General features: G+C 44.6%; 1 long non-coding RNA gene across 1 annotated transcript; it reads left to right on the top strand.

Annotated features, from left to right (window-relative positions):
* The first annotated feature begins 6257 nt into the window (after positions 1-6257).
* LOC141051664 (uncharacterized) lies at positions 6258-10384 on the top strand. The gene is made up of 2 exons (XR_012220669.1): positions 6258-8114; positions 9901-10384. It is a non-coding gene; the product is annotated as an uncharacterized lncRNA (long non-coding RNA).
* Positions 10385-27913: the final 17529 nt, after the last annotated feature.

The following is a 27913-nucleotide window of genomic DNA, read 5'->3' as shown; positions in this document are numbered from 1 at the left end:
AAAAACAACCCAAAACTATGATGAGTTATCAATATTCTTCTTAAAGGCAAAACTTATACCTCCTGAGCTCCAATGCAAAAACTGTAAAAGCCCCCGACCTATCAGGTATCAGTTATTATTCTGGTACCTTCTCCTGGGGAAAAAATGGGGATTTTGGGCCTCATCAGGCAGCCAGGATGCAAATGTCACCTCTGCACCTTCTATACATATGGCATTTTTTTTTTTATTCTTTTTGTTTAGTTTTTTTTTTTTTCATTTTTGCTTGTTGCGATTTTTTTCCACCATGATTAATTTTTTTTTATTTATAGTTAATTAAAAAAGTCCCACTTCAGATGGCTGACAGATATTTATCCTCTTGACTAGTGATGAGCAAACGTGCTTGCCACTACTCGTTACTCACTCGAGTATCACTGTACTCGGTGTACTCGGCGAGCACCGAGCATTTCTGGGATTACTCGGCGGGTACTCGGGTCTCCACCCAGCATTGTTGGCGGTCTTTAGAGACCCAATAACCATTCAGGGATTGTCTGCCAGGCACTGTAACACCGCAGCCATCTTTATTGTGGTCTGGCAGCACAGCATCATGAGGGGTATAAGAGACCGGACGCCGCCCTGCTCGGCGCATTTAGCTCTGGATTGAGATAGTGTAGGGAGAGCTGCTGCCGAGATAGGGTCAGATTCGGGGATTTATTAGCCAGTGTGGGGTCTACCATCCTAAAGTACTCAAATCCAGCTAAACCAACGGTCCTTCTAAGGACTAATTCCGGAGTATATAGGTTGCAGTGTTAGATAGGCAGGGGAGTGTACGTTGCACTATACATATCAGTGCAAGGCCTGAAGGCACTGTATGTGTGTATATAGATATCATTGCATAAATCAAGAGGATCCATTCCATTACTGTCTGCTGCTGCTACCTTTAGCAAATACTGACCATATATACCTAGCCCCAGGTATAATTGGCTAGGAAAAAATTTTAAAAAATTTTTTGCCAGGTTAATAGAGATTATTTTATTGCTAAGCAATCCAAAGCCCTTTTTTTCCATTTGCTTTTTGACACTGCACAATACAGCCAGATCCTTTTCCTAGCACAGCATGAAAATCCAGCAATTTTAAAGGGGTCCCTGTAAGGGGGTGGCAGTGCTATGGACAGTAGAGACAAGCTGCCCCTTTAAGAGACAGCACCCCCTTGGTTAAAGCAGTGGGACATTCTGCGCTTCCCTGCTGTAAAGGCTGTTTGGTTTCATCTGCCAGGCTACAGAGGGGAGGGGCTGCTTTTCGGTGTGTAGGGGAGACTGAGAGTCTGCAGGAAGCTGGTGTGCTGTGAGCTGTGAGGAGAAAAACGTGCAGCTTGTAATTGACTGAACTTGTGGTGGATTTTGTATACTCTTTTGGGGATAACCAAGGTGTCTTTACCATGTTGCTGCAAGGAGCCACAAAGATCTACAAGGAAGAAATTCAGAGGAGAGGATTTACCATTTCTAGGAGCAGGCTTGGAATCTTCACACAAGGACAAGACCACCTTGCACAGAGCTGCCAGGGAGGATGTCGCATCATCTTGCAGAGAACTGCAGGGGGCCCCCAGGAAGGAACTGAGACACCAACTTTACCATGAGTGTTAACCCTGTGTGTGCACATGACTAGGGCTTAGGATAGGCTGCAATAGACAGAGCACGGTAGCCGTGTGGCCGGAGTAGCAGTGGCCAGTCAGGCTAGAGTTAGAGTAGTAGCATACTGTATTTTATTGTATTGTTTTTGCCTTTTGAAAAATACACTGGTCTGTAATGGTTGGTGCTCCGTGCCATTTGTACGGCCCAGCTAGAGAATATCACTTTTGTAAATTGTTTTATGTCATTGCATACCCCTGTTTACACTTTCCTAACACTGCATTCCTTGCCTGTAAATAAATTAACCCATTGTTGTTTGCACCTTATAGAATCATAGAATCATAGAATCGTAGAGTTGGAAGGGACCTCCTGGGCCATCTGGTCCAACCCCCTGCTCAAAGCAGGATTCGCTAAATCATCCCAGTCAGATGTCTGTCCAGCCTCTGTTTGAAGACTTCCATTGAAGGAGAACTCACCACTTCTCGTGGCAGCCTGTTCCACTCATTGATCACTCTAACTGTCAAAAAGTTTTTTCTAATATCTAATCTGTGTCTCCTCCCATTCAGTTTCATCCCATTGCTTCTAGTCTTTCCTTGTGCAAATGAGAATAAAGTTGAGCCTTCTACAATGTGACAGCCCTTTAGATATTTGTAGACAGCAATTAAGTCTCCTCTCAGTCTTCTCTTTTGCAAACTAAACATTCCCAAATCCTGCAACCTTTCCTCATAAGACAGGGTTTGCAGACCGGTCACCATTCTGGTCGCTCTTTTCTGAACTTATCTTGAGTACTGTAGTCTCCCTGTGTTATGGTGGTCCCCCGGCCATCGCTTCATCCCCAAAAGCACTTTTGAATGCGTAGAGAAATCTTTCATTTTTATGTGGTACAGTAGAGTAGAATTATTTTTGAGTGTCTTACACAATTTCTTGACACCATTTTGCCGAACCCAAAAAAAAATACATACAGGCCACAAATTTTATAGTGTGTTATATCTGTGACACGCCTCATACATCAAAATGTGGGCATTTTAGGCCTAAATTCCATTTTTTTTTTTGTGCTGTATGTCACTTTAGTTATAAACAGCGCTATCTTGCATAAAAAAAATACAGGCCACATATTTGGCAGTGTGGTATCACCGTGCCAGGCCTCATATATCTGTGTGCTCCAAGTTTGGGCATTTTAGGCCGGTATTCCATTTTTTTTTTTTGCTGTGTGTCACTCTAGTTAAATACAGCACTATTTTGCATTTTTTTTAAAACAACAGGCCACATATTTGGCAGTGTGGTGTCTTCGTGCCAGACCTCATATATCTGCGTGGTCCAAGTTTGGCCATTTTAGGTCGGTGTTTCAGAGTTTTCCTGTCTGTCACTCTAGTTATATACAGCACTATTTAGCAGAAAAAAGAAAAAAATACAGGCCACATATTTGGCAGTGTGGTATGTCCGTGAAAGGCCCCATATATCTTTGTGCTCTAAGTTTTGGGCATGTTAGGCCGGTATTCCATTTTTTTTGCTGTCTGTCACTCTAGTTATATACAGCACTATTTTGCATTTTTTTAAAAAAACAGGCCACATATTTGGCAGTGTGGTATCTCCGTGCCAGGCCTCATATATCTGCGTGGTCCAAGTTTGCCTATTTTAGGCCGGTATTCCAGTGTTTTCCTGTCTGTCATTCTAGTTATATACAGCACTATTTTGCCTTTTTTTTGCCACCAAATTTAAAAAAATATGTACCCCCAAGGGGAAATGTATGGGCATTACATGTCTAGGAGACCCGCTCCTTTAAATTGGGCATATTTTTTAATGAGGCCTTCCTCCACGTCTCATCATCCACCGCCACTAGATCACCAGAGTTAATGTGTTTTGTGCTGCTACAGCCAGTGTCAATTTCTTAACAAGGGTGGGTGGTTATGCTTGGCGTAAAATACTTGTTATGAAAAAGGTTGAGGTGTACCCCACAGGGGAAAATGTTTGCCAGCCCATACACTGTCACAAGTCTAGGAGACCCGCTCCTTTGTAATGGGACATTTTTTTAAGAGGCCCTCCTCCATGTTTCTTCTAAGGGGGGATTGGGGTGTGTGCAAATTTGGGTCAAGGCAGCCCTTGCCGTCAATGCATAAGCAAACAGTATGGCATCACCAACTGAAGAATGTGAAGTGGATTTTCCTGTGCCCATCCAGTACGTGGGTTCAAAGGCTTATTGGGGTGCATATGACTTGGTAGCAGGGCAGGTCTTGCTGTCAATGCATAAGAAAAGAGTATGGGAGTACAAAATGAATAATGTGAAGAGGATTTTCCTGTGGCCATCCAGTATGTGGCTTGAAAAGCTTATTGGGGTGCATGTAACTTTGGGGCAGGCCAGGCCTTGCATTCAATGCAACATTTTTTCAGGAAGCCCTCCTGTACCTCTCGTGAAAGGGATATTGGGGTGTGTCGTAATTCTTGGCAGCCCATCCACTGCATAGGCAATAACAGCATAGGAGACCCACTGTTTAATAATGGCCCTTTAAGAAGATTAATGCTGCCTGATGCCCCTGTAAAAATAGGCTCTGTGAATTTAAGAGTCCCTCCTTCATAAATGAAACAAGATGTGTCTGCTTATGTGTCACACACCACATGGCCAGCTAGGGTTGGTAAATGTTACAATGACATTTCCCAGTGAATGCATTTGTATTGGTTGCAAAACGCCTCAAAAAAGCTGTGTGTGAACATAGCCCAAGTAGTGGAGGAACATTATGTTGGTTAATTATTTTGGCTTAGCTAAAAGTCATTAACCTGGAAAGGATGTTCCTTAACATATTTCCCAGCAAAATCCATTTTGTTTTCGTTTTTGTAGGTTTTTTGGTGCTCTTGTAAAAAAGGGCGTGAAACTCTGACAACATTGTTTAGAGCTGTGACCTAGAAGTAAGAAATGCTTCCAGGGGCAGTTGCCATGATATTCCCATGTCATTTGAGCAGTGTTTCCATCATTTTCAGATGTTTTTAGACCTTAAAAGGACTCCCGGTGGGATCGCGGTAAAAGTGCTCAGGTCCTCCATAGACTTACATTGGGCTTGTTGTTGTTCTGTCCGAGTACCCAAGTATTCCAATCTGCTCGACCCGAGCAATGAGCACCCAAGCATTTTAGTGCTCGCTCATCGCTACTCTTTACGTGTTGGAACAAACTTGTTTTTTGGTTGGGAAAAGGAGACAAGTCACTGTCCAACCCCTCTCACAATGGCTTATCGATTTCATCCACAATGGATAGAGCCTGGTGAATTTCAACATGCCCATTCCTTTTTTACATCTATTATCTGGGAAAGGATCTGGTTATCTGTGTATACACTAGATCGTTGAATAACTTTACCAAAATCGCATATTTCAGGAAACAATCACCTAATGTTTACGGAGACTTTTTTAGACATGTTTTTGGTGCAGAAATGTCAGCTGCAAATGTTTAATCTAAGGGTATGTGCACACGTTAATTATACAATACAGATATTTTTTCACCAGAAACATGCCTTTTGGCATGAAAAAAATCTAAAATACGCTTGTTTTTGACACTTTTTTGTGTGTTTTTGATGCATTTTTAGGCGTTTATTTCCTATTCATTTAAATGTATGAAAAACTCTGCAAAAATTGATATTCTGTAGAAATGAAACTGCTTCAAATCTGCAAGGAAAAAATAAACAGCATGTACATGACATTTCAGAAATTTGATTCACTTTGCTGGTCCTGTAAAATGCTACTTATTTTTTCAGGGCAAAAACGCAACATGTGAACAAGCCTCAAATAAGTATGAAAATTTCTACTTATAAGAAGCGTCAATCATCCATAAACTGATTGCAAGTAATCACAGCGATCGGTCCTATTCTGTGAGGAAACCTGGTATTGAATGTTCAGTTTTCCTGCAGCGCCTCTACGGGTAAAACTAAGTATTCCATGTTTCTTACTTAATTCAATGACTAAATTCAAGGACTTATTTCCAGGACTTAATTCAAGGACTGTCCATGTAATGAATGAATAGGAGACCACTTTCGACTCTTTTTACAAATGAGTTTTCTGCACAAGGGAACACTTTTTAGCTGGGAAAGAAAGTTGAATCCTGGCAGGTTGAGATATAAAGATCTTTTAATCTCTTGTATAAACTTTGCTTACAGCACTTTTTATCTCATGACCATTTGATCAAACAAGAAAGAACTTACACGTATTGTAATTAATAGTCTTATTTTATTTTTTCAAACAGTAAAAGCAAAGAATATAAACCAAGCACTGAAACATTCAGAGTCTGCGACAATGAAGAGTGAGAGGAGCCGCATAGACAACATCTCTACAAAACATATAGGGAACAATATGAAGCCTGGATTTCTCTTTAGCTGGAATAAAATCATTTTTCCATATAAACCCTCTTTAATCGTCATTGGAGCCTCCATACCCAAAAATAAAAATCTCATTGGTGGAAAACTTGGCCAGACTACACTGGAATTGATCTCTAGATCTCATGTTATATTTGACATTGTGGCCCAGTCCAATGAAACTATACCTCAATGTACAAATAGTTCTTCCAGCAATGATATCAGTGCATCAAGAGAGGTGGTCAACTTTAGCAAAAGTGGCCAAAAAAGCACCATTACCCCCTCCAAGGAGTCTGACTCCACTCTCACCACTTCTAATTCTTCAACCACCCATAGATTTTGTGATCCAAGAACCAAGGATTATCTTCTCATTGTAAATGTCACATTTATTAGTAAAGCAAAGTCATCAACTTATTATTTCACGCTGAGAAATGAGAATCTTTTTGTTGACATCCATGTAAGCACTTTTGCATTCTTAAAAAAAAGTATAACCCCTGGCGCCCTGAACACAGCACAGGCTAGTTTTAATATTTATGCCATTAACACCCAAGGCAGTAAGACTAGTTTTGAATCATTAGGATATGGAGATAACTCCAACTCTTCAACTACAGCCATTGAAATTAAACCTACAATTACAAAACTTACTTCTACTACTAGTACCACCACTGCTGCTACCAAAACTACTGGTACTAGTAATACATTGAGCCCTGAAATGAATAGTCATACCTTAACCACTGTCATCACACATATACCATCTAGTTTTTCAACAAGTGAACAGCCGGTACCTATATCCTCCCCCATAAGTACCGAATCAATCTCATCTCCAATCAATTCTATGGAAACCATCCCAACTACAACTATTGCTCCCCCAAAAACCACCATTATAACTACAAAAACATCAACTAACACTACATCTTCATATCCAATAGCTATTCGGGGCAAGGCACCAACAGTCAGCTCAACAGTTTTCACCTCAAGTACACAAGTAGCATCAACCAAAACTTTAGCAGGTCCTTCAAAACCAATGACTACTACACCTCCGCCATCAGGAATATCAAGAAAAAAAAAAAGTTTGACCAGTTTCACTACAATGAGCTCTTCAGGTATCTCCACAAAAACAACAACATCCAGCACTTTGGCTGTTCCTTCAACACCTGTGAGTACTAAGTTCACAACCAATACTACAATTATGCTATCTACAATTACCAATACGCGATCAACAATGACCACTACAGAAGACTCCTTGATTAGTTACACAACATCAAACACCACTCCAATGACAATCAGTTCTGCAGCTGTTCCCACAACTAGTAATTTAACATCAACAAGTTCACAACCAATGACAAAAACTATTGCAACTATCCCTTCAACTCTTAGCAGTACAGAATCCACAACACCCAGTACTACACATAGGCCAACAACTCAAGTTTTCAGTGGAGAACCAACATTACCCAGTTCTATAGTTGTCTTGTCAACTTCTACAAGTGTAGTTCCAACAATACTTGGCCCTACAACTACTGAAATAGTTTCTACAACGTTTTCAACAAAGTTAGCAGCAATCGATACAACATTCCCATCAACAAACAGAAAATCAACATCCAAAACTACTTATAGTTCTTCAACTATTTCAACAACTAGTTCTAAAGTTGTTCCTTCAACCAGAGAAATCACAGCTCCAACAACACTCAACTCTATAACTGCAAAGCCAACATCAACCAGCTCTCCATCTATTGCTACACTACCCACTATATCTACATTCCCAGCATCAATCATCTCTATGGTCATCCAAAATTCACCAGAAATAACATCAATTGGTACTACAGTCGTCCTTACAACAAAAAGCACACAAGCAAGTATCCAACCAACTCTTACAAGTCTAGAAACAGGAACATCCAACACAACCTCTGTCTCTTCTACAGTTTCCAGTACTCAACCAACCGCAACCTTTACTACTTTACCATCTACTACAACTTCAAGACCAACTTCAAGAATTGGTACAGTGGTCTCACTCAACATTATAAAACTACCTACGACTAAGAAAACAAATGTCGATGGTGTCTCAAGTAGCCCTCTTCCAAAGGCCAGAAAATTTAAAAATACCGTCTCAAAGTGGATCATCCTAGGAGTGGCTATTCTTGGTACCATGGGGACCAGTCTCCTATTTTTCTTTTGCATAATGGTAAGCTTTATGAATTTAAAGGGAACCCATCAGCAGGATTGTGCATAGTAACCTACACACAGTGTCAGGTCAGCGCCGTTATACTGAATAAAATGATACCTTGGTTGATGAAATCCGTCTTGTGGATGTTCTTTAACCTTTATTTTCAGATTTGTGTTCATGATATGCTCGTGCCCTAAGACGGGGTTCATGAATGTGGTGCTCTGATTAGATATTCATAATGCAGACTGCTGACAGATCACTGATCCCTCACTGACATGCCCCCTAGTCTGCATAATGAATACCATCACATACTGAATAAAAAATAAAAAAAAAACACTTCTGCAGGCAGGTGCCGGCCGTTTGCCCTTCGCTGCCGCATTATCACATGGTTACTGTGCACTTAATCCCTTTTGCTGATTTACTTGAGCGAGATTTAAAGAAAAAACATTTTGAAAATGGCGCCCGGGGCACTTTCGCTGTAGCAGCTATCGGTTTATATAGAGATCCGATAGCTGCTGCTGCGCAGGCTCTGACGTTGCCATCTTAATGGAGAAGAAAAAAAAAGAAAGTCCTCCTCCAAGATGTCTCTGCCCGCACAGTAGCCATGCAATTATGCTGCAGCGCAGGAGCAACGACTGACACCTGCCTGCAAAAGCGTTTTTTTGTCTCTTTCTTCAGTATGTGATGGTATTCATTATGTAAACTAGAGAGCAGGTCAGTGAGGGAGCAGAGACATGTCAGCAGTCTGCATTATGAATAACTAATCAGAGCACCACTTACCCCAGGGCACAAGAATCTCATTAACACAAAACTGAAAATAAAGATTAAGAATCAGCCACATGGATTTCTTGTGGAACCAAGGTATCATTTTATTCAGTATAACGGCGCCAGCCTGACACTTTGTGTAGGTTACTGTGCACAATCCTGCTGACAAGCAAATACGATAGAAATCAATATTTATTTGACCATGTTTCATTCACCATAGAAGATGCATTTAACCAGTTTGACTCTTTTCCCATGGCTAAAGTCCATGAGGCATGGTGAGAATTTTGCAGGATAGGAAAAAAAAAGTGGTCATCGCTGCGAATCACTATAAAGCATTATTAATACAGTGGTCTTTATTCGACGCGTTTCAAAGTTTCACAGAACTCCTTCCTCAGGTGATTTTTTCCTGAGGAAGGAGTTCTGTGAAACTTCGAAACACGTCGAATAAAGACCACTGTATTAATAATCCTTTATAGTGATTCGCAGCGCGGATTGTCTGACCACTTTTTTTCCTATCCTGCATCTTCTACGTCGGTCCCTCGTGGATCTGTCGTTTCTGCAGCAGCGAATCCTCCATGCTCATTACAAGCTTTATCGGGTGAGTGTATTATTTTTAAATTGATATACCTACACTGGATAATGCACTATTTCTCTTCAATAGTATCCATGGAGAGAATTTTGACTCAAGCTTTACGCATTGCTGTCCTCAGGGAGGGAATATTTTGGCAGATATGCAAACCACCCATATGCTTTTCCCGTGTCCAGTTTGGGGACAGGATAGAAGTATTTAATTTTTGGCCCCAGGTTGGAACCTTTGATCACTGCTTCTATTATTTACAGGGCCATGACAATTAGGACAGAACTACCAGTTTGTCAAATTTATTACATTTCCTATAATAACTATCTTTTATTTCATGAGAACAGAAAGAAGCACAGTCTTAGATCATCTCTGGTGCATTGGGGGGTCATCAAAATTGACTTCTAAATATTTTTATTACATTAATTGTTGATGATTTTCCCTTTTCTCCTTTTACGGTAGATTTCCAGGATTTTGAGAAGAGCGGGAACATTTAGAAGGTCAACTACTGTATAACTTTACATACTCAAAGACAAGAGAACATTTATAGATATCCACAGATGTCTAAAACTCACAACTTCTAGGACTTAAAATACAAGAATGCTATTTTTAAGAAGTGAAAAACCTTTCCACCCCATGGCACCAAAACTGACTTGTAACTACCCATGCAATGAGACTCAAAGCTTGGATGGGGAGAAGGAGTGATATGGACAGAGCACATTGTTAGAAAGACTTTGCAGAAATGGCCAGCACTAAGATGGGAGCTACAGAACTTGGATTCTGACATGGACCTTCCCTTTTCTAAACGAAGCCCATGTTATTATACAGGGCATTCTTTCCTTATAAAATTACTTAAAGGGAATCTGTCAGTAGAATCAACCCCCTTGCACCAGCTTCAGTAAATGGGCATGCAGGCCATAGGAAGCTGAATAAAATGATACCTTGATTTCCGCCATCCGATGTCTTAATCCAGAAAAAAAAATAATAAAAAAAAAAATATATATATATATATATATATACAGTATAAAGCCCACTGGCGCTTTGACAGACTCCTGAGTTTCTAGCTGCTAAGTTTGGGTGACAATAACCACCTCCTGTCAGATAATGTAGGAAAAAGACAAAAGTATATTCCAAACAGCACTCAGAAATGGGGGAAGAGAAAGAAAGAAAGAAGAGAAAAAAAAAGGGAGAAGATATGTCCTCCTGCAGGGTATTGTGGTGAGTATACGACAATACTCCCACTGAGTTTAAAACCCCACTGCGAGAGGGTGTCCTTAATTTCACAAAAGTGGCAGTGTATATAGGTCAAGATACCACCTTGCATAAATGATTGCAAATGCATGAGCATATGGTTCTATGCAACAATCTGCAAATAGTGGCCAGAATTTAAGTTGTTCGGAAATCTGGATGCACCGATTTTAACAGGAAAGCTGGGTGCATTGTGTCCAGGGCCACAGTGTATTTAAACAATACCTCCACCATATTGCCAGCACATTTATACACGTGTGTATAATGCATGGTGCATCTCACAATGGCGCTCACCACTGATACTGGGCCACTGGTCACTCACGACTGGATGCACTCCTGTAGGCTGTTCATCTCTCTTTGCCTGCCTTTGGTCATTGTTTCCTGTACAATTTAGAAGTCCTGACCTTGCTCATCTAGTTACGGACATGCTGACTCGTGGCTATTTGGTGGCTACACAGTAAAGCCTCAGTATCTTCCATCCCCACCTAGAAAAGAGCAAAGCTCAGTATATGCTCATGGCTATCGGCCTACCTGCGTGCCACCACTGACTATTTCATCAGCACGATAAACTGCCATGGAGAAAGTCTTACATTTTAGAAGTGTGGCTTCATAGAACAGCATTTTTATTTTTACCATCTTTATACCTGTGGCATAAATGGATTTTTTTTTATAAAGTATTACATAACAGATCGGCTTTCTGTCCTTATTTGTCATCTCAATGTTCCCTATCCGTGGCCGGACTATCCATGTGACTGCTCGCGTCAGCTTCATGGCAGTGAACGCTTTCCACATGGACGTGCGATGTCAGCTATTATCGTACACTTAGAAAATAAATATTTAATAACACGCGGACATCCTAGATGGCAGCCATCCCAGACCAGGATAAGATAATGTCTCATAATAAGCGTTTAACCCTGGTTTTTCTAAAGCAAACTGTTCTTTGAGATAATTATTACATAACACATAAATAATCTATATATATAATTGCCTTAAATTGTCCGTCATCCACTTCCACCTGGATGTCCCCGAATCCCACAATACCCGCACCGCAGCGGAAGAACGCCGACCGCCATATTGGAATACTCAAGTGATGGGTATTCCAATATGGCACCCGCTGGTGATACCAAGCCCACCATGTACACACACACATGTACGTACACACACACACACACACGTACGTACACACACACATTCATACACACATACATACTCACACACACGAACTCACATACACACACACACACTCGTACACGTACTCACATACACATACATACTCACACACACAAACTCACATACACACACACGTACTGACACACACACACACACACACATGTACTCACATACACACTCGTACTCACATACACACTCACATACACACACGTACTCACATATACACATACACACACACTCACATACACACACACTCACATACACACACACTCACATACACACACACTCACATACACACGTACACACACACGTACTCAAGTACACACACACACTCACACACACTCACATACACACACGTACTCACATATACACACACGTACATACACTCACATACACACACACTCACACACACATGTACTCACATACACACACACGTACTCACATACACGTACTCACATACACACACACGTACTCACATACACACACACTCAAATACACACACACACTCACATACACACACACACTCACATACACACTGTGGGGAATAGATAGCTCAGCTGGGATCTTTGCTTTGGCACAAGCGTGTGGCTATGAAGTCACTTCAGCAGACTAGCAAGTTCCACATGGATATGAACACGGCATATTTATTGTGCACACTTGTTACTCAATGTTACACATGCCAAACATGAAATAAAACATCTAAGGCCGTCTGGCCACTAACTAACAATAGCAGGCTAACTACAAAATAAACCTATATAACAGCAAACAAGTCCATGTAATCTTACTGTGTCAGCTCCCAGCTCAGCAGACGAGATAGACTGAGCTCCCAGCTCCTCCTGATTATATCAGCTGGACCAGTCAGGAAACCAAAACCTGGATTGAATAAGTGGAGGGGGAACTACCAGTCCTTTCCATGCTGATCACTAAGGAAACCAGGACTGGATTGCAGTGAAATAAACTGGCTTCATCATCAGTACAGGGAGACATATGAAATGAAACGGGGAGAAATATACCTGTTTTCTAGTACCTCTCCCCTTGGCACCTCACAACACACACACACTCACATACACAAACACTCAGATACACACACGCACGTATAGAGTTGAGCGAAACGGGTCGAAAAAATTCAAAAGTCGCCGACTTTTGGCAAAGTCGGGTTTCATGAAACGAAACCCGACCCTAGGATGAGGTCGGCCACGAGGTCGGCGACTTACGTGCCAAAGTCGTGTTTCAAAAGTTTGTTTTGCGCTCTTTTTCAGCCAATCAGGATCCACGGACACTGTGGGCAATGTGATGACATAGGCACGGGTCACCACCATCTTTCAGAAGGGCATGCAAGTGATTGGCTTGCTTTGGTGGGCGTCACAGGGGGTATAAAAGGGCGTGCACGCCGACCGCCATGTTACTCATGCTGATCTCAGAATATAGAGAGCTGCTGCTGCTGCTGATTTTGTAGGGAGAGCGTTAGGCAGGGAAGAAGACACCAAAAACTGCTTCTGCTGCTAGCGATTTTGCCTGTACAACACACCAGTCACTGTGCAGTGCAAGGGGAGGCTATATAGTGGTGTATCAGTGGTGTTGGTTGTTGGGCTGCCTTCTAAGGCTTCCTGACATTCCTGCATTGCTGTTTACCCACTGCTCCGCAAACTGCTTTTTTAAAAGCAATCCCAATTTTTTTTTTTGTCCTGCTGAGAAGAAGAAAAAAAAACTGCTTCTGCTGCTAGCGATTTTGCCTGTACAACACACCAGTCACTGTGCAGTGCAAGGGGAGGCTATATAGTGGTGTATCAGTGGTGTTGGTTGTTGGGCTGCCTTCTAAGGCTTCCTGACATTCCTGCATTGCTGTTTACCCACTGCTCCGCAAACTGCTTTTTTAAAAGCAATCCCAATTTTTTTTTTTGTCCTGCTGAGAAGAAGAAAAAAAAACTGCTTCTGCTGCTAGCGATTTTGCCTGTACAACACACCAGTCACTGTGCAGTGCAAGGGGAGGCTATATAGTGGTGTATCAGTGGTGTTGGTTGTTGGGCTGCCTTCTAAGGCTTCCTGACATTCCTGCATTGCTGTTTACCCACTGCTCCGCAAACTGCTTTTTTAAAAGCAATCACAATTTTTTTTTTTGTTCTGCTGAGGTACTGAGCGTGCATTTTTTCACACCATACAGCGGTGTACGCTCCTCACACAGTACCGTGTAACGGCTGTTATCACAGCCACAGTGAAGCTATCAGTGAGTCACTCTGTGAGAATAAGTCGAGGACATGTTCCGTTCTTACAGACCTGCACTCTAGGGAGATTCCAATTCTGCCCAATTCTACATACACCTTGTAGTTTGTGATACACTAGCCAATTTCTGCCTGTGACATAGCGCTCAGATATTCAGTGGGCCTCACACAATCCATAAGTGTCCAGTGTCCACAAGTGTGTGCAGAAATTAAAAATCTCCCTTATCCTCTAGTCACTTTGGTCACAGCTCTGCCATCGAGCCTGTGACAGAGCGCTCAGATACTCAGTGGGCCTCACACAATCCATAAGTGTCCAATGTCCACAAGTGTGTGCAGAAATTAAAAATCTCCCTTATCCTCTAGTCACTTTGGTCACAGCTCTGCCATCGAGCCTGTGACAGAGCGCTCAGATACTCAGTGGGCCTCACACAATCCATAAGTGTCCAGTGTCCACAAGTGTGTGCAGAAATTAAAAATCTCCCTTATCCTCTAGTCACTTTGGTCACAGCTCTGCCATCGAGCCTGTGACAGAGCGCTCAGATACTCAGTGGGCCTCACACAATCCATAAGTGTCCAGTGTCCACAAGTGTGTGCAGAAATTAAAAATCTCCCTTATCCTCTAGTCACTTTGGTCACAGCTCTGCCATCGAGCCTGTGACAGAGCGCTCAGATACTCAGTGGGCCTCACACAATCCATAAGTGTCCAGTGTCCACAAGTGTGTGCAGAAATTAAAAATCTCCCTTATCCTCTAGTCACTTTGGTCACAGCTCTGCCATCGAGCCTGTGACAGAGCGCTCAGATACTCAGTGGGCCTCACACAATCCATAAGTGTCCAGTGTCCACAAGTGTGTGCAGAAATTAAAAATCTCCCTTATCCTCTAGTCACTTTGGTCACAGCTCTGCCATCGAGCCTGTGACAGAGCGCTCAGATACTCAGTGGGCCTCACACAATCCATAAGTGTCCAGTGTCCACAAGTGTGTGCAGAAATTAAAAATCTCCCTTATCCTCTAGTCACTTTGGTCACAGTTCTGCCATCGATCCTGTGACAGAGCGCTCAGATACTCAGTGGGCCTCACACAATCCATAAGTGTCCAGTGTCCACAAGTGTCTGCAGAAATTCATAATCTCCCCTGTCCTATAGACACCTTGTACCTTGTTTTACATTACTATATAGTTTGTTGGATTTTGTCTACATTTCTACCAAAAATGAGGAAGGCTGGTGGAAGAGGCCGTGGAATTGGGCGGGGGTTGGCAGCTGGTAATGATGGTGTTGGTGGTGGATCTGATGGTAGTGGCAAGAGCAAAATAGGACCGAATGCAGGAGGTGTTGAGCCTGCGTCATCGTCTGGCTACATAAGGCCTCGAACGCTTAGTTTTCTAGGAGTTGGCAAACCGCTTTTAAAGCCAGAGCATCAGGAAAAAGTTTTGTCTTACATTGCTGACTCAGCCTCCAGCTCTATCGCCTCCTCTTCTTCAGTTGTAAAAAGTAAAAGCACTGAGTCGTCATTGGAGGCTCATGTTCATGAACCACACCTTTCCTTGTGTCCTTCACCCCAACCAAGATTGAAGGATGACGCAGGCCATACTACTGATTACTCCATGGAGCTGTTTTCACATACCATGCCTGGATTATCAAGTGAAACGGTGAATTACCCAGGCCAAGATGAATCTGACATGGAGTGCACTGATGCACAGCCGCTGATGGATGATTCTGCTGGTACATTCACTCAGAGCACTACATTGTCCTCGCAGTGTACAGAGCCAGATTCTGACCCTGATGAGACTCAGGTGCACCTTCCCGCACACTATACCACCATACACGGTGACACAGAGGAAGGTGCACATGACATAGAAGAGGAGGTGATGGATGACCCAGTTGTTGACCCAGATTGGCATCCATTGGGGGAAGAGGGTGCTGCTTCCAATAGCTCAGATGAGGAGCATCCACAGCAGACATCGACATCGCAACAGCTGTTATCTGGCAGGCCCGGAGCACTCCAAAGACAGGTTCCAAACATCAAAAGAGTTGCTGGACAGCTTGTCCAGAGGGTCAAAAGATCACAGCGTGCTAGGCCGCAAAATGTCTGCCAAAGTAGGAAGAGTGCAGTGTGGCACTTTTTTGAACAAAATCCTCATGATCAGGCCAAGGTTATCTGTAAGAAGTGCGCAAAGACCTTTAGCCGAGGGAAAAATCTGAAAAATTTGAATACCAGTTGCATGCTTAGACATTTAACCAGCATGCACTTGCAAGCGTGGACACAACACCAAACCTCAAGTGCCACATGTGCAACTGATCACAACGAAGGTAGTCAGCAACGCTACATTGTTTCCCCCACTGTAAGCCCACCGGTTAGCACAGCAGCAAATGTTGAGGTGTCGTTGCAATGCCACAGCTGTCAGGGAATCCCACTGTTATATCAACGAAAGACTGATTCTAGGCCATCAGAAAGAACAACAACTCCATCACCATCATCAACCCTCTCTCAGTCCGCCCTGTCCACCGCTACTTCCACCATATGCAGCTCTCAAGTCCAGCTCACCCTCCCAGACACTATGAGTAGGTCAAGAAAGTACTCAGTCTCTCATCCGCGTACACTGGGTTTGAACGCCCACATTGCCAAACTAATCTCGTTTGAGATGATGCCCTTTCGGTTGGTGGAAAGCGAAGCTTTCCGCGAACTCATGGCCTATGCAGTACCACGCTATGACCTACCCAGTCGCCACTTCTTCTCTCGCAAAGCCATCCCATCCCTCCACCATCATGTGAAAGACCGCATTGTCCATGCACTCAAGCAGTCAGTGAGCGGAAAGGTGCACCTCACAACTGATGCATGGTCCAGTCGGCATGGCCAGGGCCGTTACGTGTCCATCACTGCGCACTGAGTTAATGTGGTGGATGCAGGGTCCACAGGGGACAGCGGTGGTGGGACAATGCTGCCTAGCCCACGGTATAGGAAACAGTTGGCTGTAGGCGTTCGACCCTCCTCCTCCTCCTCCTCCAGAAGCAAAAGCTCGTCCACAGAGCGCAGTCGTACGAGCACTCCATCTGCAGCTGCCACTGTTGCACACGATGTGTCCCCCTATCGAGCAGCTAGTGGAAAGCGTCAGCAGGCTGTGTTGCAGATGATGTGTTTGGGCGACAGACACACCGCCGAGGTGCTGGCCGAGTACTTTCAGCGACAAACTGAGTCATGGCTGGGCAGTGTACATCTTGAGGCAGGCAAGGTAGTTAGTGATAACGGCCGTAATTTTGTGGCAGCCATAGCCCTTTCAAAACTCAGCCACATACCTTGCTTGGCTCACACCTTGAACCTGGTGGTGCAGTGCTTCCTCAAAAATTATCCGGAGTTAACAGCCCTGCTCCAGAAGGTGCGAAGACTGTGCGCGCACATCCGCCGGTCGCCTGTACACTCCGTTCGTATGCAGAAGCTGCAGCGATTGCTCCACCTTCCCAACCACCGCCTCATTATTGACATTGCAACAAGGTGGAACTCCACCCTGCACATGGTGGAGCAGCTGTGCGAGCAGAGGCAGGCCATAATGCATTTGTGGGAGGATACACGGCAAGGCACTTTGAGAGCAGACATGGAGTTGACAGGTGTGCAGTGGTCGAAGCTGAAAGACCTCTGTAAAGTCCTTCAGTGTTTTGAGGAATGCACACAGCTGGTAAGCGCAGACGACGCCATCCTAAGCATGAGCATCCCACTTATGCGTCTGCTCATGCAAACTTTGACGCACCTTAAGGAGCAGGCTTCTGCAGCCAATGTTGATGAGGAGGAGGGATTCCTTGATGACATTCAGCCATTGTCTGCTCGGGGACCTCTCCTGGACGAGGTCGAGGAAGAAGAGGAGGAGGAGGATGATGGGGATGATTACTTTGGGGAGGAGGATGCATCTCTTGGGGCAAGTGAAAATGTTGGCGTGGCAAGGTCTGGTACAGGGTTTGTGCGTGACTGGAGGGATGTGGATTTGCCAGAAAGTGCTCCTCCAACCAGCACTCGCAGTGCATCATTGACACCGGGAACATTGGCCCACATGTCAGATTATGCCTTGCAGATCCTAAAAAGGGACCCCCGCATTGCCAAAATGATGAACGATGACGACTACTGGTTGGCCAGCATCCTGGATCCACGCTATAAAGGCAAATTACAAAACATCATGCCACAGGAGAACCTTGACCTAATATTGGCTAATAAACAAGCAACTCTGGTAAATCGGTTGCTTGAGGCATTCCCAGCACACAGCAGCGGTGATGGTTCTCACACGAGCCGTACGGGCCAGGGGCAGCTTGGCAGAGGTGTTCGTGGTGCACACAGCAGAAGTGGCGTTGGAGACAGGGGTTTCATGACAATGTTGTGGACTGATTTTTCAAGTACCGCTCACACAACTGGTAATACTGCATCGATGGAAAGTGACAGGAGACAGCAGTTGTCAACTATGGTTACAAACTACTTTTCCTCCCATATCGATGTTCTCCCACACAGGTCATTCCCCTTTGACTATTGGGCCGCTAAACTGGACACCTGGCCTGAATTGGCACAATATGCCTTACAGGAGCTCGCTTGCCCAGCTGCAAGTGTGCTATCGGAAAGAGTCTTCAGTGCAGCTGGATCAATCCTGACAGAAAAAAGGACCCGTCTGTCAACCCAAAATGTGGATGATCTAACCTTCATTAAAATGAACCATGCATGGGTTTCCAAGGATTTTGTCCCACCTTCCCCTGATGACACATAGGGTGACAGAAAAATGGCTTGCTTTGGTCCACCTCTTCCTCGGACTTGACCTATTTCACCTTTTGCATCAGCTGAATGTCCAACATCAACATATGCCACTTTCTAAAACTCCCTAACTGTGCTGCCTCCCCCCCCATGGCCGGGGTCACCACCTAGCGCACGACACCGTGCGAGTGCCGTTGCCCTGGACAGGTGGGTAGGCCGACTCTTGGGCGCGGGCACTGGCACAGGGTCCCTCATAGTGCAATCAAGTGTCTCTGACGGTGGTGGTGCACACCCGCCGTCAGACACACCGCCGTACTATGAGGGGCCCAGTGCCAGTACCGACGCCCACGAGTGGGCCCCCCTTGCTTGGGCAGGGCCCCAGCATTTGCAATCTTTACCTCTCCCTGCTCCTCCGCTGTGTGGTCTGGGCCGTCAAATCCATACTGTGCCTGACACCGTTTGAGCCTGCCTCCTGATGTATAGACATATATTTTGAATGTGTACGCTATCCATACATGTTATCTGGGGATACGGTACCCTTTCTCACCTTTGTGCAATCACGTGCAATCCATACTGGGCCTAACACTGTCTGAGCCTGTCTCCTGATGTATAGACATATATTTTGAATGTGTACGCTATCCATACATGTTATCTGGGGATACGGTACCCTTTCTAACCTTTGTGCAATCACGTGCAATCCATACTGGGCCTAACACCGTCTGAGCCTGCCTCCTGATGTATAGACATATATTTTGAATGTGTACACTATTCATACATGTTATCTGGGGATACGGTACCCTTTCTCACCTTTGTGCAATCACGTGTAATCCATACTGGGCGTGAGAACGGCTGGCGAGCTGTTAAGCAAGCTACAGCACCTGTGGTTTGCATACGTAAGTTTTTCATTTTTTCAGGAATGACGGTTAGGCCTAATTCCGGAACTGCGGTTGACCTGCACTTACTGGGAAATCATTGTTCGCGGGTAATAATTGTAATCAGTGATCCCCATCACTAACGTTGTTCAGCGGGTTATCTGCACCTGTAAGCGACAAACGCTGGCCTTTTCAGTGTAGCGCACATGCAGCCACGGACATGTAAGGGCATGACACACCAGTTATTGGCCAATCTCATGTGCCAGAGCCTCACGTGTCCCTCTAGTAAGCCGGACTCGGACCGCGGGGCATGACGGAGTCTCGTTCGTTAACAGAATTAAGCTTGCAATGTGTGCATCTGTTCTGTAGCTGGCATGGTTGAGGTTTCCCAGGTGGAGTCGAATTTAACCGTAGGCTCCACTCCTGGTGGTGCCCTTCTGGACATTCCTTTAAGGTTCAGCTTTGCAACCATACTGCCCACGTAAAACAAACACTTTGCCTTCATGAACGCTGTTTGGAGGGTCATGACTCGTGGGAATAACGCCGCCCAATCAGTTAACCTGCTAGAGAGATCGTTCGTTGCTCCCAAGCATGACATCACACTCCCTAGGAAGAAGGTAATGCCACTGTGGCGACCGTACTCCTGGGGGCGACACAAGTGCACTGATGCCCAGCCACTGCTCGATGAATCTGCTAGTACATTGACCCAGACCACTACATTCCCCTAGCACTCTACACGGCCTGAATCTGACCCTGATGAAACTCAGGTTACCTTTCCCATATACAGTTCCATCTTACACAGTGACAAAGAGGAAGCTGCAGATGAAAGTGCAGGTTCGGCCCACCCGCCATCAGACACACCACCGTACTATCAGAGGCCCTGTGCCAGTGCCGTCGCCAGCGAGTGGGCCCCCCCTGCTTGCCTAGGATCACAGCACTTGCAAGGTTGAAATACTGTGCAGTGAGATGGAAGATGGGGACGACGAGGAGTCCAGACTAGTACAGGGATTCCCTAGCGAGGAGACTTATTTGATTGTTTTCAATGTTGGGACAGCAATTTTTGGGGAGCACTATACTCTGGAGAATGATAGATGGGGCCCACCATACACTGGAACATTCCAAAGGTGGACATCAGACACTGGAGCAGCATTTACAGGGCCCATTATACACTAGAGCATTAGAAATGGGGCCCATTATGTTTGGAGCATTATTTGGGCCCATAAGACAGTGGAGCTTCATCCATGGGGACTAACATATACTGTAGCATTATGTGGAGCTCATCATATACTGTTTCAAACATTATATAGGACCAATGATTCTGTATGGAGAAATAGATGGGCCTTGTCATGGGATGTAAAAAGTGAAGTATTTTTCATTGTACTATACCGCTATTTCTCTACCGTATCGGAGCATGATGAGTTGTGGTATGTGTTAAAGGGGCGCTCTTTCGCCCAGGGCACATGAAAACCTGGAGCCAGCCCTCCCCCCCACAACTTTAGCCAAATAACCCCCATTTTTCAGTGCGTAACTTGTATTATGAAGTTAATTAAGGTTGACAAGCTTAAGTAAGAAGAATTGATGCTTTGGGCATTCAAATGGGCACTGTAGGTGTGTTTCCTGTCTTCCTCTCACTGCCGACTTTTATTCCCCATTGACTTACATTGGGTTTTGTGTTTCGGGACGACCCCGACTTTTCCCTATAATCGGACGATCTTGCTCGACCCGACTTTTGGAAAAGTCGGGTTTCACGAAACGAAACTCGACCCTAAAAAACCAAAAGTCGCTCAACTCTACGCACGTACTCACATATACACACACGTACCCACATACACACACACGAACTCACATACACACACGTACTCACACACACACACACACATGTACTCACATACACATACTCACATACACACACATGTACTCACATACACACACATACTCACATACACACATACTCACATAAACACACATACTCACACACACACACACACACATATACTCACATAAATACACGTACTCACATACACACACATGCGTACTCACATACACACACACATGTACACACACGTACTCACATACACACACACACACACGTATTCACATCTCCAGCACAGGCTGCAAACCACCCTCTTTCCTGCTGGCTGGGACTGCACGGAGGTGGGTGGGCAGGCAGCTGCAGGACACACACACACATGTACACACACATATGTATGTACACACACATGTACTCACACACACACATACAGTGCTGTGCAAATTAATTGGGACAAAGCATTTTTTTAAGTAAAATCGTAAGTTGGTTACCAGTCAGTAATTCAAACTAGTTTTAACTGCTTTGAGCAGGTGTGAGTGCCTGTCAAAGCAGTTAAAACTGGTTTGAATCACTGACTTGTAAACAACTTACGATTTTACTTAAAAAAAATGCTTTGTCCCAATTAGTTTGCACAGCACTGTATGTACTCACATACACACGTACAGACACACACACACACACGTACTCGCATACACACACCCCACACAACACACTTCCCTCCCGATGCGATAGCATCGGGCACACCTCTAGTCTATTTATATAATTGCCTTTTAATGTTTTAATTTCCTGTTCTGTCCAGATGTCACCGTATCCCAGAATTCCAAGCGGAGGAAGTTCACCGACCTCCATATTGGGACACCCAAGTGATGGGTGTCTCAATATGGAAACTGCTGGTGGTACCAACCTACTACGCGGTACCACCAGCGGAACACCGTCGCACTACACACACACACACTCTATACGCCGTACACACCACACACACTCTATACGCCGTACACACCACACACATACACACACTCACACATACACACACTCACACACTCACGCAGCCTCTACTCAGTACTACCAGCAGGACACCGTCGCACTGCGCCTGCATGAATTTCGCGCAGGCGCAGTGAATTTTTCGGCTGATCTCGGTGGCAGATGCGCGATGTGTCTACAGGCAGAGGAAGCCAGTCACATTAAAGGGGTTTTTGTTATGAATGAGTCACCGTAGGAGGCAAAAGCAGAAATACAAGCTAAGTCCAGAAAACCAGAGAAGTTGGCAACTATCAGATTGCAGACCCCTGAACCTATCAACACAACTAGCAGTAGCCGTGGGGTGTTCCTACGATGCCCTAGACCCCTCGATCACAGCCGGAGAATTACATAGGCCTAAAGAAAGAAAGGGGAAATCTAAACTGCCCCAGAGCAGACCCCAAAGCAATAGGCAGCCCCCAACATATAATGACGGTGAGGCAAGATGAAAATACTAACACAGACAGAAAGATAGACTGAGCAAAGACGGGGCCCAAAAACTACCTAGATAGGAAAGGACAGGAAGGCTGCTGTCTGCAATCTGCCAAAACCCTATCAAAGACATAAGCCAACAAGCTGATATGAAAAAGGCCCTGAAGCAGCTAGGCTTCAAAAACTAAATCAGCACTCAGGTATTTTCAGAAGACAGAGCTAAATGAATTCAGCACACCCCAGCAGGGAATGGCAGAAATCCAGAAAAACAAAGCAAAACAAAGTCAAGCACCCAAGCAAAAGGCCGAGCAGCAAACTTAGCTTTAGAGGAGCAGGAATTCAGACTGGTCTCCAAGGATCCCACAGAGAAATCACCCACAGGGCAGAAGGGCGTCGGCAGCCTTATATCCAGTCAGTAACTCCACTCAGCCAGTCATCATCATCAGCCTCAGGTGTTTGATAATCAGGCTCACTACCTTTCTTTACCAGAAGAGGGAGTTCCTCGGGCCTCAGTAATGAAGGGGAAAATGAATTCACAACAGTACCTCCCCCTTGAGGAGGGGTCACTGAATCCTCAACTACGCCACCAGGGCGATCAGGGTGAGCCTGATGAAAGGCATGCACCAATCTTTTGGCATGAATATCAGAGGCAGAAACCCAGGAATTATCCTCCTGACCATAACCCTTCCACTTAACCAAATACTGGAGTCTCCATCTAGCCAGACGGGAATCCAGTACTTTCTCTACCTCATATTCCATGTTACCTTCAACCAATACAGGGTCTGGAGGTGCCACCCCCGGAACAACAGGTTCAACAAACCTCTTTATGGAACACATTATGGATTTTAAATGTGACAGGAAGAGCCAAATGAAAAGAGACCGGATTAATAATCTCCACAATCTTGTAAGGTCCAATAAATCTAGGCTTAAACTTAGGAGAAGCCACCTTCATAGCAATATTTTTTGATGATAACCACACCATATCACCAACCTTAAACTGGGGACCAATGGTCCTATGTTGGTTGGAAAACCGCTGGGCCTTTTCCTGGGAGAGAGATAACTTATCCACCACTTGGTCCCAGATCTGGTGCATTCTCTCCACCACAGTGTCAACACCTGGGCAGGCAGAGGGCTCCACCTGCCCTGAAGAAAATCGAGGATGAAACCCAAAGTTACAAAAAAAGGTGACATCAAAGTGGCAGAACTAGCTCTATTATTTAAAGCAAATTCGGCCAAGGGCAAAAATGAAACCCAATCATCCTGATCAGCAGAAATAAAACATCTCAAATATGACTCCAAGGTCTGGTTTGTTCTCTCTGTCTGCCCATTGGTCTGAGGGTGAAAAGCAGAGGAGAAGGACAACTGAATTCCCAGCCTGGAACAGAAAGTTCTCCAAAATCTAGACACAAACTGGACTCCTCTGTCAGATACAATGTTCTCAGGAATCCCATGCAAACGAACTACCTGTTGTAAAAACAGGGGCACCAACTCAGAGGAAGACGGCAACTTAGGGAGTGGTACAAGATGAACCATCTTAGAGAACCTATCACAAATCACCCAAACAACAGTCATCCTCTGAGAGACAGGCATATCAGAGATGAAATCCATTGAAATATGGGTCCATGGCCTCTTGGGGACAGGCAAAGGCATCAACAACCCACTAGAGCGAGAACACGATTTAGACCGGGAGCACGTCCCACAGGACTGCACAAAATTCCTGACATCACGAGACAAGGAGGGCCACCAAAAAAACCGACTCACCAGATCTCTAGTACCAAAAATACCTGGATGACCAGCCAAAGCAGAGCAATGAACTTCAGACATCACTCTCTTCTTCCACTGGTCAGGAACATACAACTTTCCACTGGGACAACGCTCAGGTTTGTCCTCCTGGAACTCTTCCAGAGCACGTCTCAAATCGGGCGAGATGGCAGAAAGAACTACCCCTTCGCCTAAGATGGTAGCAGGCTTGGTCACCACAGGAGAATCAGCAAAGAAGCTCCTAGAGAGGGCGTCTGCCTTGACATTCTTTGTTCCAGGAAGAAAAGAAACCATAAAAACAAAACGTGTAAAAAACAAGGCCCACCTAGCCTGTCTAGGGTTCAAGTGCTTAGCCGACTCTAGGTAAATCAAATTCTTGTGGTCAGTGAGGACCACGACTTGATGCTTAGCTCCCTCCAACCAATGTCTCCACTCCTCAAATGCCCATTTCATGGCCAACAGTTCCCTATTCCCCACATCATAGTTACGTTCAGATGGAGAGAACTTTCGGGAAAAGAAAGCACAGGGATTCATTTTAGATGTTACAGGATCCTTTTGGGACAAAACAGCTCCTGCACCAATCTCAGAAGCATCCACCTCTACCTGGAATGGAAGTGAGACATCAGGTTGCCGCAAAACCGGGGCGGAGGTGAATCTTCGCTTCAGCTCCTGAAAGGAAGAAACAGCCTCCGGAGACCAACTTAACACATCAGCACCCTTTTTAGTCAAATCAGTCAATGGCTTGGCAATACTAGAAAATTTTGCTATAAATTTCCGATAAAAATTAGCAAAACCCAAAAACTTCTGGAGGGCCTTCAAAGAAGTGGGCTGAACCCAATTGTGAATGGCCTGTACCTTGGCCGGGTCCATTTCAATAGTTGACGGGGACAAAATAAATCCAAAAAAAGAAATCCTCTGTACTCCAAAAAGGCATTTAGATCCTTTGACATACAGGGAATTCTCCCTCAAGATCCGGAACACAGTCCGAATATGTTCCACATGAGAATCCCAATCCTTGGAGAAGATCAAAATATCATCCAGATAGATAATCAAAAATTTATCGACAAAATCTCGGAAAATATCGTTCATGAAGCACTGGAAGACAGAAGGGGCATTAGTGAGCCCAAAAGGCATCACCAGGTACTCAAAATGTCCCTCCGGAGTATTAAACGCCGTCTTCCATTCATCCCCATGCTTAATGCGAATAAGATTATACGCCCCCTGAGGTCAAGCTTGGTAAACCAGCAAGCACCTTTAACTCTGGAGAATAGATCAGAAATCAGGGGTAACGGATACTGATATTTAACAGTAATTTTGTTGAGGGCACGATAATCAATACAAGGTCTTAATGATCCATCCTTTTTGGCTACAAAAAAAAAACCGGCACCTAAGGGTGACGAGGATGGTCTAATATGACCCTTCTCCAATGCCTCCTTAATATAGGATCGCATAGCCTCGTGCTCGGGTACAGATAAAATGAAGAGCCGACCCTTGGGAAATTTACACCCCGGGCTCAGTTCAATTGCACAGTCATAACTCCTTTGAGGAGGCAGAGACGCAGACTCATTCTCACTAAATACATCATAAAAGTCCGCCAAATAATCAGGAACATCATGCAACTGAGGAGAGGTGGAAAACACCGGAGCCTCACTAAAGGCACACCGACAACCCCAACTCACCACAGACACAGATTTCCAATCCAAAACTGGATTATGAATCTGTAACCAGGGAAACCCCAGAACAATAGTATCATGCAGATTATGCAACACCAAAAATCTGCAATTTTCTTGATGGTCTGGGGCGACCCGCATTACCACCTGGGTCCAAAACTGGGGTTTATTTTTAGCCAAAGGCGTAGCATCAATTCCCTTCAAAGGGATAGGCGTCTGCAGAGGTGTCATCGGAAATCCACAACGTTTAGCAAAATCCAAGTCCATTAGGTTTAGGGCTGCTCCCGAATCCACAAAAGCCTTGGCGGAAAATGTGGACAGGGAGCAGATCAGAGTAATAGCCAGAAGAAACTTAGGTTGAACACCACCAACAGAAAACGTGTGTGCAAAGCGTTTCTCTTGTTTAGGAGAGACAGAAATAATATGCGAGGCATCTCCACAGAAAAAACACAACTTATTACGCCTTCTGAACTCCTGACGCTGCTCTCTGGAAAAAACTCTATCACATTGCATAGGTTCAGACATTTGTTCAACAGGTGGCAACACCTCTCGTGCAGCTTTGCGTTCGCGCAAACGCCGATCAACCTGAATGGCTAATGACATAGAATCGTCAAGACCAGAGGGAACAGGAAATCCCACCATAGTATCTTTTACGGCTTCTGACAACCACTTCCGAAAGAGAGCAGCCAAGGCATTATCATTCCAGGTAGTAAGTACTGCCCACTTTCGGAATTTTTGACAGTACAATTCTGCAGAATCCCGACCCTGGCTCAATGCCAGCAGGGTCTTTTCAGCCTGATCAATGGCATTAGGTTCGTCATACAACAACCCCAAAGCTTGAAAGAATGCGCTCACATTAGTCAGAATAGGATCATCTGGTTTCAAAGAAAACGCCCAATCCTGGGGATCGCCACGCAGCAAAGAGATGACAATTTTAACCTGCTGCGCGGAGCTCCCTGACGAGTTAGGCTTCAAGGCAAAAAATAATTTACAATTATTTTTGAAATTCAAAAATTTAGACCGATCCCCAAAAAATACATCAGGTGTAGGAATCTTTGGTTCAGCAGCATGTGAATGAGCAAGGTAGGCGGAAATTCCCCGCACTTCCGCAGCGAGCTGCTCCACACGATCAGACAATTGCTTTATCTCCTTTGAGAGAAAAAAAAAATTCCCCCTACGGCCTCAGAGATATAGAGGAAAAAATATACACACTTTTTTTTTTTTTTACAATTCTTTCCTGCTATTGAGTACCCTAGGATCTGCGGTATGGCAGGTGATTCTGTTATGAATGAGTCACTGTAGGAGGCAAAAGCAGAAATACAAGCTAAGTCCAGAAAACCAGAGAAGTTGGCAACTATCAGATTGCAGACCCCTGAACCTATCAACACAACTAGCAGTAGCCGTGGGGGGTTCCTACGATGCCCTAGACCCCTCGATCACAGCCGGAGAATTACATAGGCCTAAAGAAAGAAAGGGGAAATCTAAACTGCCCCAGAGCAGACCCCAAAGCAATAGGCAGCCCCCAACATATAATGACGGTGAGGCAAGATGAAAAT

Source organism: Dendrobates tinctorius, unplaced genomic scaffold (assembly GCF_039654945.1).
Source record: "Dendrobates tinctorius isolate UK_male_01 unplaced genomic scaffold, ASM3965494v1 ptg000158l, whole genome shotgun sequence".
NCBI lineage: Eukaryota > Metazoa > Chordata > Amphibia > Anura > Dendrobatidae > Dendrobates > Dendrobates tinctorius.
This window is presented reverse-complemented; position numbering and strand designations above follow the sequence as displayed.